Raw genomic sequence first — 16,526 nt, 5'->3', positions numbered from 1 at the left:
GAAAAGGCAGGTGAACTCAGGTTGAGGAGGACAAGTGGGGAGGTGAGTTCCCACCCTGGAGCCTAGACCAGCCTTCCAAGCCCCAGCCCTTAGCTGTTCCGAAGAAAGAAAAGGCTTTTGTTACAAGAGCCCTCTTTAATGGGAAAGAAATGCAGTCTTGTCAAAAGCCCAGGGTGGTAACACTTCCCTAACACAATACATGCTGGTGACAACGTCTAATGAAGACTTTTATGATAGGAGCGTAATTGTAAAAAAAAAAAAAAAAATGATTACAAAATTGGTTTCAATGCTTTGTGGTCCAAGAGTTCATTTGTGTCCTCATTCATGCACTAAATAAGCCCCTAATTAATCTTGAACCTTGGAGAAAGGAGACTAGATTGCCATTTTCTCCATGAGGATGCACTTCACATTTTGGAAAGTTTGAAGAGGCTCTTAAGCATTTTCCTTTAGCGGTATTTTATCAGCATTTCAGAGAGGCTTCATTAGGCTGCCGAGGCTGATAATTGCATTACCATATTTTTAAGCCTCCTATGTGCGGGGCGGTTTCATCTTTCTCCAAATTCTGCCATTAATCTGCTGGCCAGGACGGGTCAGAGCCTGGGCGCTCATCCTGCTTCCTGGAGGAAAGGAAGCTAAGCCCAGGGCTGATGCCAGCCCTTGAACAGAGGGAGAGGCCACCCTCACACCAGCGAGCAGCCAAGCTCCATGCTGCTTTCTCTTTTAGCAGCAATTTTAGCTTCAAATGTCAGTGTGATGTCATTATTCCTCGGAAGGCATAAAAACCTCCAATTTTCCAGCCAAGGGAAACAAACAAAAGGAACATGTGTATGTGTGCGTATCTATGTGCGCATAGATAAATATGTATGCAGAAAATGAATATATGTATATGTGTGCATAGGCAGATACGAATATATGTATACAGGAATATGTATGTATACATAAATAGAGATGATATGTGTATATATAGATTAAAATATGTACAGATATGAATATATATGTGTGTTTATAGATGGATATGAATTTTCATATATATGAATATATGTGTGTACATAAATAGCTATGACTATATGGATGTATATAGATAGATAAAATATGGACAGATATGAATATATGTATATGTGTGCATAGATATGAATATATTTGCATATAAATGAATATATGTGTATGTGTGCATAGATATGAATATATGTAGATATGAATACACTGTATATAGATACGAATATATGTAGATATGAATACACTGTCTATAAATAGATATGAATATATGTATGCATGCATATATACATACACGGATAAATAAATATGTGTATATATGCACATAGATATATATGAATATAGATATACAAATATGTGTATGTAAATAGATATAAATGCATGTGTGTCTATACATGTACAGATAGATGTAAATGTGTGTGTGTGTGTGTATGAATCTATGTCCGTGTGTGTGAAGACAGATCTGAGTGTGTGTGCATGTGCAATGAGCCAAGATGTTTAGGTTTTATCCGGATATTTCCCCTCTATTTAAAGAAAATTTCAATGGAAAACTCATTCCCAAACATTCACAGCTGGGCAGATAAAGGCTGGCACCCCACCCAGGGTTCCGTGTACATTTCTTTCTTTAATTCTCATTTCTGGAGCAGAGCTGCCTGGTATTTCCCTCATTTTACAGAGCAGGAAATGGATTCTCAGAGATCCTAAAGCACATGTCTCTGGTGGGGGCCTCAGAATTTCCAGCAGGTCCTGCAGACTCAGAAGCTGGCGCACTGACTGGTTGAATATCCGGCTCAGGGGTCAGGAGCCCAGGAGAGGAACAGCCCTGGGTCCAAACCCCAGCTCTGTATCCCCAAACAGTGTCTTCACTCCCCTGAGTGTCCACTCCCATCTATAAAATGGGGTGATGCTGTCCACCCTGCAGAGGTAAAAGGATGAAATGAGATCAGATATGTGCAGCCATAAACCCTGGCCCAGCCACACACCGCTCACACAGGTGCAGGCCTGAGTGGACAGCCTGATGCCGGAGGACAAGAAGCCAACCAGGCAAAGAGATGCAGAGAGGAGCCCTGCAGGAGGGAGTGTGTCAGCTGAGCCGGAAAGCGCTCGGAGTGCTGGAGGAGCAGCAAGCGGGCAGTGGGCTCAGGCAGCGGCGTGGTGAGCGATATCCACACAGGGTCCGCACTCCGAAGGTGGGGGCTTCACCCAGTACCTGTGCTGTGTTCCCTACAGCAAGAGCGCCTGGCAATGACCGCTCCCCCCATGAGCCAGGCGGCCTCCCAGGACAGCCGAGTCCTCTGCCCCAGGGTGGCCTCCCAGCCAGCAAGCGTGTGTGCTGATCCCTGAAATAGCTGGGCCACAGAGAAGCCACGTGTGTCCCCAAACCCCACACCCCATCCCTTCTCAGGGCAGAGAACCTTCACCCACACGCCATGCCCTGAAAACGGTCTCCTCTTCTACCAGGAAACTCCTTTCCATTCTGGTTCTTCTTTGGGCTGATCTCGCTAGAAACTCAGGCAAAGAGAGAGCAGATCATAGGAGACAGCTCAGAGCTGTTTCTATCCCAGGCAGTCGGTTCTCTCTCCCTCTCTCTACCCCCTACACATATGCAGACAAGGACCAGCCACAACACAAAAACCTATTTCCACACCTGTGAACCTCACTCCCCCAGATCTTCACCACCAACGTAGCTAACACACTAACAAATGGCTACAAAATGCTTGCGATATGGGTTTATGTGTAAAACGCACCCGTCGACACACACATAGACATTTATCCATTTTGGCCAATGAATGGGGGCAGGTATTGTCTCTGGGGTGTAGATTTTTGTCCCATTTAACGGAAAGCAACTCCAGGCTCTGTGACTAACCCAGGTAACCGTTGCGGCTTTGCTGGGGGGACGTGTGATGCCCGCAGTGGTCCCACCCTCTGAAGGCACTTTGTTTCTCACCAAGGGACACTTTTTGCCTTTAAGTCTTGGCAGCACCCCCTGCCCACGACCTGAAAGCAGGGACCGTGTCATGCGTCTTGGTATCCCCAGGACCCAGCCCAGTAGGTTGGTAGAAGGTAAGGTGTCGGAAAGGATCGCAGGGGTTCTGCAACAGCGGTGCTCTTTTCCGGGCCTCCAACTTAACACCAGCCCTCTGCTGGGAAGCCCCGCCCCGCGGCACCCTCACCTGGAGATGCAGCCCCCAACCCGACACCTTGATGGCTCCGTCTGGCAAAATTTCAAAACAGAAAAGTAGGGAGTGAGCGGGGTGGCCAACTTTTTCTCTGAGTAAGTACAACTTTTAAAGCATTTGCCATCCAACATCTCCGTCAGTTTATGTAACAAAGGACCTTCTAACACCAAAAGATAGAAAGGATCTCAGAATAGAGGTCAGGTCTATAAAGGGACTACGAAATCTAGCTCTACCAAACACTCACCACTCCGTCCATTTCTCTTCTCTCCATTTTCCATCTGGCCACATCCAGCGTCAGAGGCTGGACCAGGTTTTAGGAGGATGGCCCTGGCTTAGTGGGGGACAGGGCCAGGCCAGAAAGGCAGGAGGGAAGTGGGGACTCACAGTCCATGGGAGAGGCTGGGTTCTGAAATGGAGGCGAACTTGGGAAGGAGATGCAGGGGGTCCTGACCAGGAAGCCCACCGAGGAGAAAGCTGAACTCAGGAGCTGGGAGGCAGCCACGCTTGGAAGGGATCTCACCTGGAAAGCTGAGTGGAAAATGGGAAGTCTTAAAGATCCCCTGCGGACACTGAGACTTAACTTTCAGCCTCTCCATTAAAGAACCGAAGACAAAGTGTGTTCAAGGCTGGCTCTCAGTCAAAGCTTCTCATTTTACACCGACGTGGTCTTCATTTTCCAAGAGCGTGTCCTGTGAAGCCAGGGCCAAAGCGGACAGAAGACCCCACACCCTTGGCCACCTCCCCATCTCCTCCCCAGCACGACCACACCATGGGAAAGCATCAAATTGACAAGCCTGGTCGGCCAGCCCACCTCCCACCCCTACCATCCCCACCCACCATCCAGCCATTGTCCCTCTACATACAGTTGTCCAGTGCCTTCTCTGTGCCAGGAACAGACAGTTCTCATCCACCAAAGGTCCCCAGCCAGTGGTCTTGAGGTGGGAGGAAAGAGGAAGTTGTCTTCAAGTTTCCTCCCCGCCTCTAGCCTCCCGCCTCTCTCTTGGTCCCTCCCGCCCTGCCTCTGAGCCGCACCTCCACCCCCTAGGTTATTCCACCTGGACCCCAAGCACAGTCCCCCAAGCACAGTCCCCCACCATCCTGGGGCAGGCACCGTCCTCAGGCCCGTCTCCCCGCAGCTGCCCTGGCCTCCACACCGGTTCACTTTAACCTGCTGGAAGATGTGCCCAGGAGATCATTTCCTAATAACCACATTTCCCCTCAATGATCTTCTCTCTAGAATATAAATTCAGATGAAGTCAAGGTAATTTTTCCTCTGTTAAAGACAGCCTCACCTGGGTGCTTCTGGAAGAGAATTAACAGAGGGAATAAATAACTCCACACCTGCCTGATGAAGGGAGCATGGTTCATGTGACAGTGACCTGCCATGTGGGACTTGCCTGGACATGCCTCAGTTTCCTTGTCTGTAAAATGGGAGAATAACAGTATTTCCCTGCTAGGATTGGTGTGAGAATTAAATGAAACGAAGTGGAGCCTGGTCCCCCCTGTTAACTATTATCGTCATCAACATTATTATTTCCAGGTGGGCATGAAAATTGGCCCTCAGCGCTGTAGCCAGTGATGACTGTAAAGGACACATCTGGTCACTCCTCTCCCCTCTAAATCTTCTCTCCAAGGCTCTCCAGCACCCTCAGGCAAAATCCTTAGAGATCTGGTACCAGCTGACCTGGACAACCTTGTTTTGCACCACATGCCCTCACCCCTCCAGCTGCCCCAGCCACCTACACTGGAGGGGCTGACGGTGGGTCAGCACAGGGCTAGCCCCTAAAGAAAGCTTCTTCCTAATTCCGCCCCAAGCAGCTGGATGAGCTGGCACGGCATCTGAGCAGAGTTTGCCTTCAGGCCGTGTCCTCCCATTTAAGGGCAAAATGCAAATGATAAATTCTGAAATTAACAGCCGCCAAGATGGCTTGTCAGGTTCAGGGAACTCCTCTTCCCGTAGCCGGCTCTGCGTGGTGGCGTCTGCAGCTCGCCGGCTGCTGTTCGTGTGTTATTGCAAGTGTCTTATCGCATTCAACATGATTATTTTTCAGAGGATAAGATAGCAATGTTAGCTCTACTTGGGATTATCAGCCTGCAGTCGCAGCCACCTGTACTTGGCATTCACTGCAGAGGCTGAAAAACCTTCCGAGACTTGTGAAACCAATCTGATGTAGGGTTGGGCAATGAGGAGGGAGCAGAGAATAGAAAAGAAAGAAAAACAGCTAAGAGCTGAGGTGTAAAATATTATCCTAATTAACTACAGGGGCGGAGTTAATGCACTAAGGTTAAAAAAAATGCACTGTTTTCCTTTTTTTTTTCTTTTCGCAAATTGTGTTCTTGTGTGTTTCCTGATGACTGATGTGATATATTCTTGGCTTTCAGAGCAAGAAAAGTCATCAGGGTTTCATTTGTTACGTTTATGCCAAAAGAAATAAATCTGGGCGGTCGTGGAGAAGGTTGCTCACGGCCCCGTCACTGTGTGGGGAACCGGGCCAGTCGCATCCCCAGCAGGCGGGCGGGCAGAACTGACTTGGGGTAAGATACACTTTGGCCTTATTGATCACAAAGCTTCTTCATTACTTCTGCGGGGCTGCAAATCAATAGACAGGCCCACAGAAACATAATAGATTTTTTTTTTTTTTTTAGAAAATCAATTAAACAGAATATTTTTTTACAGAATTGAGTTTGCATGGCTGTTGTCTTTAATGTGGTTTCCTTCTCAGGGTTGCCTTATAACGACCAAGGGGCAAAGCCTTGTTTAAAAGTTTGAATTTGAAAGAAGAAGAGAGGACAGTCTGGGAAAAGCAGAAAGCATCCTGTTCAGCCCCCGAAACCCTGACTCGACAACCTTGCTAGGAAGCAGTGGCGTCGGGCCTGCCCCGCATGTCGTCCTCTGGGCAGAATCTGTCAGTGTGCCTCCTCTCGGGCTAAAAACGTGGAACTGAAACTTCTTGGAAAGCCCAGATTGATGTCTGAATTTCCCCATTCCGAAAGCAGAAGGAAGCCCTGCGGGCATCAAGGTGAAATGCGCCCGGGCTGGGGCTGCCCAGACCTGCCAGTGAGCTGCCCACTGGTCCCTCTCCCCCAGGGACACAGAGGAGCAGCTGGAGGCTCGGGGATGCTGAGCTCAAGAGGCAGCTACGGCCCGGAGCCTCGGCCAACCGGCCACACTCTTGGGCTTTTTCTTTTTGTAGTTCTCAGATAAGCAAGCAAATTCCCACCGTGCCAGAGGGAGCAGGCTGGGGTTTGGACAGCGTGCCGCTTGTGGACTCGTGTAGCTCCCCGAGTCCTGGTCCTCAGCGGGCAGGGGTTTGCATCCCTCTGCTCCCTTGACCTCAGCCTTCTTGCCACTTTCTTCCCGGTCTGCCATGACCCTAGATGACATCTATTTTAAAAAAGACAATCCTCCTTCCCCTTCTAGCAACTTGACAAAGAACGCCTCACGTGGACATGGTGACGTGGCGTGGAACCCGGCAGGACAGCCAAGCCGGAAGTCCTCCAGCAACGCGGGGCATGAGGAATTATATGTTCCTGAAGGCGCTGAATAAAGAACAAAGCTGCAGTTCCGTAGAGGAGCCTGGTGATGACATTTTAAAATCTCCCTTAGCTCTGTTCCTGTGGTTCATGTCATCAAGACACCAGGACAGAATCTCGGCCTGAATTTATGTCCATTTCAGGGCGGACGTGTTATTTACCGTCGCTTCCTTCCATCTGTCTCTCGCCTTGGGCTTGTCTTTCAGTAACTCAGGCGTTCCGTCTGGGTGTTCACAGCCCTCCCTGAGGCAGCTGGCACCGGGGCTGCTCTGAGTGCTGGGATTACTTACATCACTAAAGGGGCGTGGTGCTCCAGCTTGGAGATTCTGGACTGAATCTGGAAAGCTAGGGTGAAGCATGAAACCCTGATCCATTTCCATGGGGCTAAAAGAGAGCCAGAAAGACCTCCCAAGCTAATCAAAAGCAGCAGGCTGGGTTTGCCTGAAAATGGAGACGCCAGTCTGCTTCCTCTTCCTCTCCATCCCTGTGGAGACAGGGCTGGGTGGGGACCCAGGAGGTACTGGAGCAACATGCCTTGCTTGAAGGAAGGGGAGTTTTAGCAAGCAGTGCAAGAGTTGAGGGCCAAATGGAGATTTTTCAAGATAGAGTGATTTGGGGGAAATTATTTCTTCTCAGACCGTGTTTTCAGTCTGGCTGGATTTCACGGTACCTAATCGGTGTCAGCAAAACAATGACTGACCATCCAAGACTCAGCTTCAAACCTTCCATATTCTGCTGTTCATAAATTCAACTTGGACCCACCATAGACACTGAATTCCAAGACTTTGAGGAAACGTTGAAGGAAAAACAACGGCATTGCCACCATAAACAATGGAGAAACAAGAAAATCCATCTTCATCATCTGCTGGGACATTTTACTTGGAGAACTGTAATTCCAAATTCTTACATCTCAGAGATGGACCTAATGGGACATTATCTCATTTAATAAATGCTCACGGAGGGCTGCCATGTGCCGGGCACTCTTCTTAGGGAGTGGCTAATTCATAGGAAAAGTGCCTGCCCTCCAGGAGTATGCATTCTATGGGTGAGAAAAATAATAAACAAACACATAGGGGCGTGATGTAAACTCCAAGAGAGGGGGCGGAGGGTACAGCTCAGTGGCAGAGCATATGCTTGGCAGGCACGAGGTCCTGGATCCAATCCCCAGTACCTCCATTAATTATAACAGTAAACAAACCAATTACCAACCCCCCCAAATAAAAACTAGACCACTTTTTTTTTAAATCATTAAAAAAAAAAAAAGAGGGAGGTGGGGGAGGTTTGAGAGTAGAGGACAAAAGCAGAGGAGTGACACCCTCTGAAGACAGAGAACAGAGATGCAAGCCAAGGGATGCAGGCAGCTTCTAGAACCTGGAAAAGGCACTGGGTCCTCCCCCCAGAGCCTCTGGGGGGAGCACAGCCCTGCCAAGGCCTCTGTTTGGCCAGGTGACACCCATCTCAGACTTGCAGCCTCCGAGATTGTAAAATACTAGATTTCAGTGGTAGTAAGCCACCGAGCTTGGGGTCACCTGCTACGGCGGCCCTAGGAAATGAACACAGTGATCAAGTGTGGAATAGGCAACTTTTTCTTGATGTGTGATTTTATCTTATTTTTTCACAGTCCCTGCTCCCCCCCCCCCATCTCCCCAGTCCCTCTGAGTTTGGGATGCCCTATTGGCTGTCTCTGAAGAGACAGCCTCAGCAAAAGTTCCCTCTAACTGGCTCTCAAATAATAATTCTGTTTGCTCCCTTTGGTGGTCCAGAGGCAGGTCCCACAACACTCTGCACCCTCAGGGTGTCCACCCTGGCCCACCCAGGCTTTCCATGCCAGTTTCCCCCTAAATGCCCGCAAAGAGCAGCCGTGAGCCCCCATCCGTGTTCTCAGACCCTGGGACCCTGGAAGTCATCTACTTTTAGCCTGGTTTCTGGTCACTGCCTCCCAAATATGCATGGATCCCATCTCCAGCCCCTGGGTCTTCATGTCCACAGATGCCCTTCCTGGAGTCAAGACCATGCTTTCCTATAAGCTCTGAATGTACCTCCCTGCTCCCAATGCCTCCATCACCTTGGTTAGGAAATCTCTACCCTATTCCAGTCCATCAACACCCACCCTGACCTCTGACAAATCCCTGGACCAGACAGGAGCCCACCCGCACTGGCTCTGTGGGGCGGGATATGTGTGCGGTCAGACAGCAAACAGAAGATGCACGTTCATATGTGCAAATAATTCTCTTCAAGCAGACACCTCCTTCAAGCTGAGGCCCCTCTTCACTCGCCTTTTACCAGGCTGCTGTGAGCTCAGCAGCCTCTCCAGGCCTCAGCATCTCCGCCTGTGAAGTGGGGCTAACAAGAAGTCCCACCCTATGGGGTCACTTCGTTGAGAGGATAAACACGGTGGTGTCTGAAGGTGTCTTAACGCTCCACACACAATAAGTCCAGGAAATGTTGTCCATTTCATCGTCTGATCTTTAGTACAAATGTTATTTTGCAAAAGGAAACATCACCTCCAGTGGATTGATTTTTTTTAAACATTTTTTATTGATTTATAATCATTTTACAATGTTGTGTCAAATTCCAGTGTTCAGCACAATTTTTCAGTTATTCATGGACATATACACACTCATTGTCACATTTTTTTCTCTATGAGTTATCATAACATTTTGTGTATATTTCCCTGTGCTATACAGTGTAGTCTATTCTACCATTTTGAAATCCCAGTCTATCCCTTTCCCACCCTCCACCCCCCTGGTAACCACAAGTCTGTATTCTCTGTCTGTGAGTCTATTTCTGTCCTTTATTTATGCTTTGTTTTTGTTTGTTTGTTTGTTTTTGTTTTTGTTTTTTAGATTCCACATATGAGCGATCTCATATGGTATTTTTCTTTCTCTTTCTGGCTTACTTCACTTAGAATGACATTCTCCAGGAGCATCCATGTTGCTGCAAATGGCATTATGTTGTCGGTTTTTATGGCTGAGTAGTATTCCATTGTATAAATATACCACATCTTCTTTATCCAGTCACCTGTTGATGGACATTTAGGCTGTTTCCATGTTTTGGCTATTGTAAATAGTGCTGCTATGAACATTGGGGTGCAGGTGTCATCCTGAAGTAGATTTCCAGTGGATTGATTTTTTTTGTTTACACGGTAGTGGTTGTTTTATGACAAAGCATTACAGTTTTTTTTCTTCTTCAGAGGAGCTGGACTATGTTCCCTTTGCAAACATGGATCATGTGAGATGATGTTTGAAAATTATAACATATTTCCTCACGGATTTGGATTAGACATGCAACACGGACCCACGAGTGGATGAGGAAGTAAATGCCTTCGGTGCCTGCGGCTGTGGGCCAGGGTGGTTGATAACCAGGAGCATGGTGTACTTGCCCAGATCACCTGGAGAGATGGATCTCGATGTGTGATTTTTAAAAATCATTTTGAACAGACACACACTACTATATATAAAATAGATAAACAACAAGGACCTACTGTACAGCACAGGGAACTATATGCAATTTCTTGTAATAACATATAATGGAAAAGAATCTGAAAAAATACATATATGTGTATGTATGTATATATATATAACTGAATCACTTTGCTGTACACCTGAAACTAAATTGTAAATCAACTACACTTGAATTGAAAATAAGAATAAAAAAAAATCATTGTGAAAGAAGAATAACTGTTCATCCTAAACAAGATTATTCAGATTCAGTAAAATCTCTCACGCATGAACTAAAACCAATACTCACCAAATGAAACTATTTCTCATCCCCATTCATACTGGGTCCTTGTTTTACCTTTTAAAGCCTGATGTGGAGTCATGCAGAACGACCGAGGGGAGGTCAGTCAAGCTCCATGCAGCCTTCCAAGGGCTGGGCTGTCATTGTTTATTCCTAATCTGCTGCTTAAATCAGGAAAATGCGGTTCCACGGGGGTGGGACACACAGACTTCCCCCCAAGCGATCACCAACGATCCCAAATCCTCCTGAATTTACCCCCTAAATGAGCAGGAGCGGCGATCCCCGCGCCAGGAGCCAATGGCACAGCAGGGCCTTTCCAGCTCGACTCACACGAAGACTGCGATGTTTATCACAGGGCAAGTAATAAAAAGGTGCTAATTCGAAGCTTACATGTATATTGTTAAAACCCCAGGAACAGCCATTGTTTAGAACTTAGACCAACAAAAATATTTTCCAGGGACATTTTTGGGGAGTCACAACACTGTTAATAAAAAGCAGAGCAACTTTGGCGGGTTTTATTGTTGTTTCCAGATTTCCTACGGATGCTCTGTGTCCTCCCTGCTGCACTTGGAGCCGTGTGTCTCTCCCACCTGGGATTTTGCACTTTTCCTCATGGGCCAGGAGAAAGGGAAGCCAAGTCTTCCTCTGACCCGCCTCCCCGCGGGTCCTACACAAAATGAAGAGTCCAAGCGGGTCCTCTGTGCAGCCTTCCCTCTGATTTGGGAAACTTCTCCCCGAGGAGGCCCCAGCCCCACTGAGTCTGACCTCTCAGAGAGGTCTGCCCAGTCTCCCCAGGCTTTGGAACCCCCCTACACGAGGGACACCCTCAACCAGGAACTCACCCACAAGGCTGGTGACTGCATAGTGACTGTTTCCATGGCCAGCTTGGACTGTTTCCTGGAGTAACTAGCCCTGCAAACTGGAGGGATCTGGAAGTCTGGGCATGTAGAGCTGCCAGGCAGATGGAGGGATGAGGTCAACAGGAAGCGGCGAAGCAATGAGAAGGGGAAAGGTGTCTGATTCTCAGATCAGCCAAGCCACCCCACCCAGGACCTCCAGCCACCCTCCACCAGCTCACAGCCTCCAAGGCCAGGCGATGGCTAGTCACTGGTCACCACGACCCATCCTCTTCTCCCCAGATGCCCCTGAGGTGCAGGTGGCCTCCCTGTGACCTGTAAGCTTTGGAGTCCACAGATGTGGATTCAAATCCTGCTTCTCTCGCTGTTCTCCCTCAGGCAATGCTCCATCTAAGTGGGACATGCAGGGTCCACAGGGCTGCTGGCATCACGGGGGACTGGAATGGCGTAGGCAGGGCTCCTGGCACCAGGGCGGGCAGTTGGGCATCCCCTCCCCCTTCCATCCTCCCTGGCCGAATCTACCAGAACAGAGCCCCTTGGAAACAGCTTTGACTGTTTTCACAGGAGCCTTTTGGAGACACAATGATCATTTTCAGCAGACCAAGAGGGGGCGGTGTTCAAGGGCTTTAGGGCGGCACTCGAGGTGGCTGCGGTGGGGATGGGGGCAGGCAGCCCCATCCCGAGTGGGCTGGAGTGGGAACAGGGGGGAGGAGAGGGGAGGGGCGGGCGGGGGGGGGCGAGCGCCGCAGCGGCTGTTCCCACCCCGTCAGTATGCAAATCGCTCGCCGCTGAGATAAATGATCCGGCTGGAAGGCAGGCAGGGTTCCCAGCGGGAGCCATTTGTCATTTCCATTCCCGACCAGTGAGCAAATCCGCGAGAGCCTCCCCATCCCACCCTCCCGCTCAGGTGGCTGCGCGGGCACAGGTGCCCAGAACAAATGGAGGCAGCTCCCTGACCTCCGCCTTCCCTCTTCCTAATGGGGGCAAAGACCCGCCTTGCACAGCCTTGGACTTGGGTAGCCCAGCACCATGTGGAAAAAACTCGAAGGCCAGGGGAGAGGGCACTCTGTCTCCTGGAAAGACAATGGGAAACCGCAAACCTCTCTTTTGGCAGTCAGACCCCCGCCTAATTGACAAGTGTGTGTCCGCTGCATGAGCTGCTAAAATTTTCCATGACGTCAGCAGAGTCGGACAATGTCTGGGGTTCACCTGGCAGGCTTGGCACCGAGTGGAGGAAGTGTGGGGCCGGCTTGTGCTCCGGCAAGGATCTGCGTAATGCTTGGACACCACAAGCTTGTTCATAAAGGGCTGACAAAGGCAGAGATGGATCAATCAATTCTGGAGATTTCAAAATGGCCAGAAGTCCAGTCCAAGTCACCCCACCCTTTCCTATTTGGGGCTTCTCGTCTTAAGAGCAAAGGCTTGAGAACATCGCACTCACTAGGCAAGACTCAGATGTTATCGGGGAGCAAACACCGGGCAGTGGTGATTTAGGAAGCAAGAAAATGGGCTGTCACTACCAGGGATGTGCTCCACCCATTCCGACAGGACCCCGGCCGGCGCTGGGGGCATGGCCCACAGGGGTGGCGGGCTGGGCTGGAGCATCCTGTCCGTTCCCGGAGCGCAGAGCCTGGTCCACTCCAAGGCAGGGGGCTCCATAAAAACGTGCTGAATGGGTTAATAAGCAACCAGAGAAAGCCCCTCATGGGACCGTGTAGCGCAGACCAGACTCTACAGGGCTAAAACTCTTTGGCACAGCCAGGAACTGAATTCATAGCCTTTGTGTTTAAATCCTGTGGCCACACTTTGGCCTTTTATTGACTCATTCATTTATTCGTTGAAGAAATATTTATCAGGTGCCCATCCTGCTCAGCGCCCGACAATGCTGATTCTCATTCGCTCATAAGTTGCCAAGAGCTGGAGTCTTAACAGTGACCCGTGGGCTCTCCACTGTCAGTGGCTAGTCCTTGCCAGGAGTCCTCATGAGCCAATGCCCTGAAGCTCCAGAAGAACCTAGGATATTGTTGGGTTCTGCTGGCATCATGAAAAAATCTTAGCAGCTCACACAAAGAACATGCGCTTGTCAGTGAGCTGTGGGCTCACACGCCAAAAGAAAGACCTGTGGTTTCACGTTGCCTTTCCAGGAGACCACTCATCTTGGCCAATAACCAGCATTACCCTCGCCACCTCTTTAGCAGAGCCCTTCCTGCTGCAGGAAAATGGCGTGCGAGAGAGTGGCCATGTCCCAGGTCCCAGGCAAGTTCCGGGGAGGTGCTCCATCACATGAGGGTCCTGGGCTTCAAGCAGGAAAGAATTCAAGAGTGAGCCATGGTACAGTGAAAGTGGACTTATTCAGGGAGATACACACTCCAAAGACAGAGTGAGGTCTGTCTCACGAAGAAGGGAGAGGGGCCATGAGGTGTTGGGCTGGTTAGTTTCTACGGGCTGGGTAATTTCATATGCTAATGGGTAGGAGGATTATTCTAGCTATGTTGGGGGCGGGGATTTCCAGGAGTTGGGCCCCACCCACTTTTTGGTCAGCCTGGGAACTGTCATGCACCTGTGGGTGTGCTGTGAGGCTCAAAGCCTACTGGAAGTCAAAGACAGAGTGACTTCACCGGAGGAGGGAGGGCTGGGACCTGGGGGATTGTCAGCCCGGAAGCATCCACGGGAGGGTGCTGTCTGGGGGGTCTCTTTCCAGCAGGAGGTGGATGGGGGGGACCGAGGTGCAGGTGACGTCGGGGAGGCCAGTCCTGGAGGAGGGCCTGGGCCACATTGCCGCCAGGGGGATCCAGGTTTCCGTGAACTCAAGAGGTTCGAAGGCACTTTCCAGGAAAAGCTGAGGACGTGGCAAGAATCCCTCAGCTAAGAATGAAAGGGGCCTGAAGGGCTGGCAGGAGGCTGGGACCAGGAGGTGGAGGAGGAGACGAAGGTGGAAGGGGGCAAAGGGAGCTCAGAACCAAAACGAGACGACCACATCTGCCCCCAGCGTCACACACTTGTCTGTGCAGAACGCGCAGTGAGGCAGGAGGCCCCAGGGCTGGCGTACACGCCGTGTGCACATCTGCCGAAGTCCCCGCCCTGCAGTGACCACATGCTCCCCACGCTCTGCCAGCACCGGTCTTGTTGCCAGTACAGCAGCGGTCACCATCCTTGGAGGAAACAGACATGATGCTCTGGTAGCAGCGATGAAGGAAGATAAGCAGGGTGTGGTGGGGGGATGGGCAGGGAGTGGGGTGGGGTAAAAATTTGCATTCAGGGGACTGTAGAAAGGTCTTCTTTCTCCTCGAGGGAGTCCCCCCACCTAGAGGTTGGCTTTCCTGAGTCTCCTTCCACCTCTCCCGGGGGCACAGGCTGGCAATCACACCCCCTCCTGCGGAGGGTTTTGAGGGCTTTGAAAGTGCCGAGGCTGGTTGCCTGCCGTTCAGGAAGTCTGGTGGGGTCACCTCTTCTACCCCCTGCACCCCCTCCCTCCGCTGACTGGTCTGACCCCTGGGGTTTTATCAGAGCCTGGTCCCAGCGGGTGGCAGCAGGGCTCAGCAGGGCCACCTGAATCCCACTGAGAACTCATTCTCTGATCCTGCCTCCCTTACCGCAGCAACATGGTGGGGGTCGGGGGATGGGAAGCACCTTCACAAGCAAAGCTTATTCTCAGCTCCAGGTTTAAAGAGGCATAGAGACAGGAACATTCTCTCTCGAGCATCCTGCTGTACAAGGAGGCTGGATATAGCAGGGGGAGAGCCAGGCAGGGCCTGAATACAGGGGCCTCTCCAATAAGGCATTGCCAGCACCATCCTCCCGGCTGGGCTTGTGCAGGGCTCAGAGAGGTTAAGCAAGCTGCCCGAGGTCCTGCAGCTCCGGAGCACACACCCCAGGCTGACAGCCTTCAGAATCTGCTTTTACCCACTGCAAGATCCTCTGGCCTCTTTCTCGGGCAACGTCTCCCCTCTGCCCGGGAATCCACCAGTGAATCCACTCAACAGGCCTCTCCTGGCGGCCTCCCAAGACCTGAAGCGGCTTTAGGGGTTGACGATCTGTCCACAATGCCAAAAGCCTGCCCCTGAAGATTAAGTAATAAGGGTTGTAGGCGAGGAGGGTATAACTCAGTGGTAGAGCACGTGCTTAGCAGGCACGAGGCCCTGGGTTCAGTCCCCAGCACCTCCATTAAATAAATAAATAAATAACCTAATTACCCCCCCCCATCAAAAAGTTGAAAATTAAAATAAGAGAAATGAGGGCTAGGGAATGAGACCCTTGCAGGAGGCCAGCCCCTCCCTCCCTCCTACCTGCGCCGCCCTTTCCTGAGAACCCAGGTCTCTCCCTGGGAACAGGGGAGGCCAGCCCTTCCCAGCGCCCTCTCTGGCCTTCCTTCTGCAGCCCCCAAAGCTGCTTTCTCTCCCCCTTCCCTTCTGTGCCGGCTGTCTTCACCCTCCCCTGGTCTGCAGACCTCCTGGATCTCCCAAAACCCTGAACTGCTGGCTGGGGTCTGGTGCCCGCGTGGAAGTGTGGACCTACATCGGGGGAGGTGGCGGCCAGTGCGCTCTGTGGCGTCAGCAGCTGTGGAAGCCAGAGTCCTGGGAAGCAGGAGGATCCACTCCTTCCCCATCAGCAGCCCAGGCTGAGAGCCTTTCTGCACGTGGGTTGCAGGCTGCCGCCTAGAAAAACCTACCCAAGGCCAAGGTGTTCGAGGGGGCCACTGGGCTTCCAGGCATCCACAAAGGAGTTGCTGTGCCCGGGGCCACAAACATGCCACCAGGGCAGCAGAAAGGAGTCAGGGACCAGATGTCAGAAAGAAGAACAAACCTGACTCCACGTTGGATCTGTTCCTTTGGCTCTAAGCCTGTGCTCTGTTGCCTGTGCTGAGTCTTGCTGGCTCTGCACCTTTTGTAAAAGAATGTTGCCTATGGCCTGAGATACAGAGGAGCGCCCAGGGCTCTGCCCTTTAAGGGTGTAACACTTTTCCATTAATACAGAGATAAAAAAGTTGCAGAACAGAGAATAACATTGTCTTGTTGGAGGTTTACAGGAACATTGTGGCCAGACCTACATGGACAGCTGCAAGAACAAAGGATCTGACACCAAGAAGTTTGCAACAACCAGCCACACCTCCTCCCCTTTTAGTATCAAAGAAGCCTGAATTCTAACTTGGGGAAGATGGTTCTTTGGGACATTAGTCTGCCATATTCTCAATCTGATGACTTTTGGAGTAAAGTTGCTATTC

The 16,526-nt window shown here is 50.6% G+C and overlaps 1 long non-coding RNA gene across 2 annotated transcripts; it reads right to left on the bottom strand.

Annotated features, from left to right (window-relative positions):
* Positions 1-1,448: 1,448 nt before the first annotated feature.
* Positions 1,449-6,899, bottom strand: LOC116656717. 2 transcript variants are annotated; one of them, XR_004311614.1, is made up of 4 exons: positions 6,022-6,899; positions 4,037-4,105; positions 2,419-3,701; positions 1,449-1,909 (listed from the first exon to the last, which is right to left on the bottom strand). It is a non-coding gene; the product is annotated as an uncharacterized LOC116656717 (long non-coding RNA). The 2 variants fall into 2 exon arrangements; XR_004311615.1 differs by having other exon boundaries at positions 6,395-6,899.
* Positions 6,900-16,526: the final 9,627 nt, after the last annotated feature.

Source organism: Camelus ferus, chromosome 16, assembly GCF_009834535.1.
Source record: "Camelus ferus isolate YT-003-E chromosome 16, BCGSAC_Cfer_1.0, whole genome shotgun sequence".
NCBI classification, from domain to species: domain Eukaryota; kingdom Metazoa; phylum Chordata; class Mammalia; order Artiodactyla; family Camelidae; genus Camelus; species Camelus ferus.
Note: the sequence above shows the minus strand (reverse complement) of the source record. Positions and strands in the feature narration are given on the sequence as shown.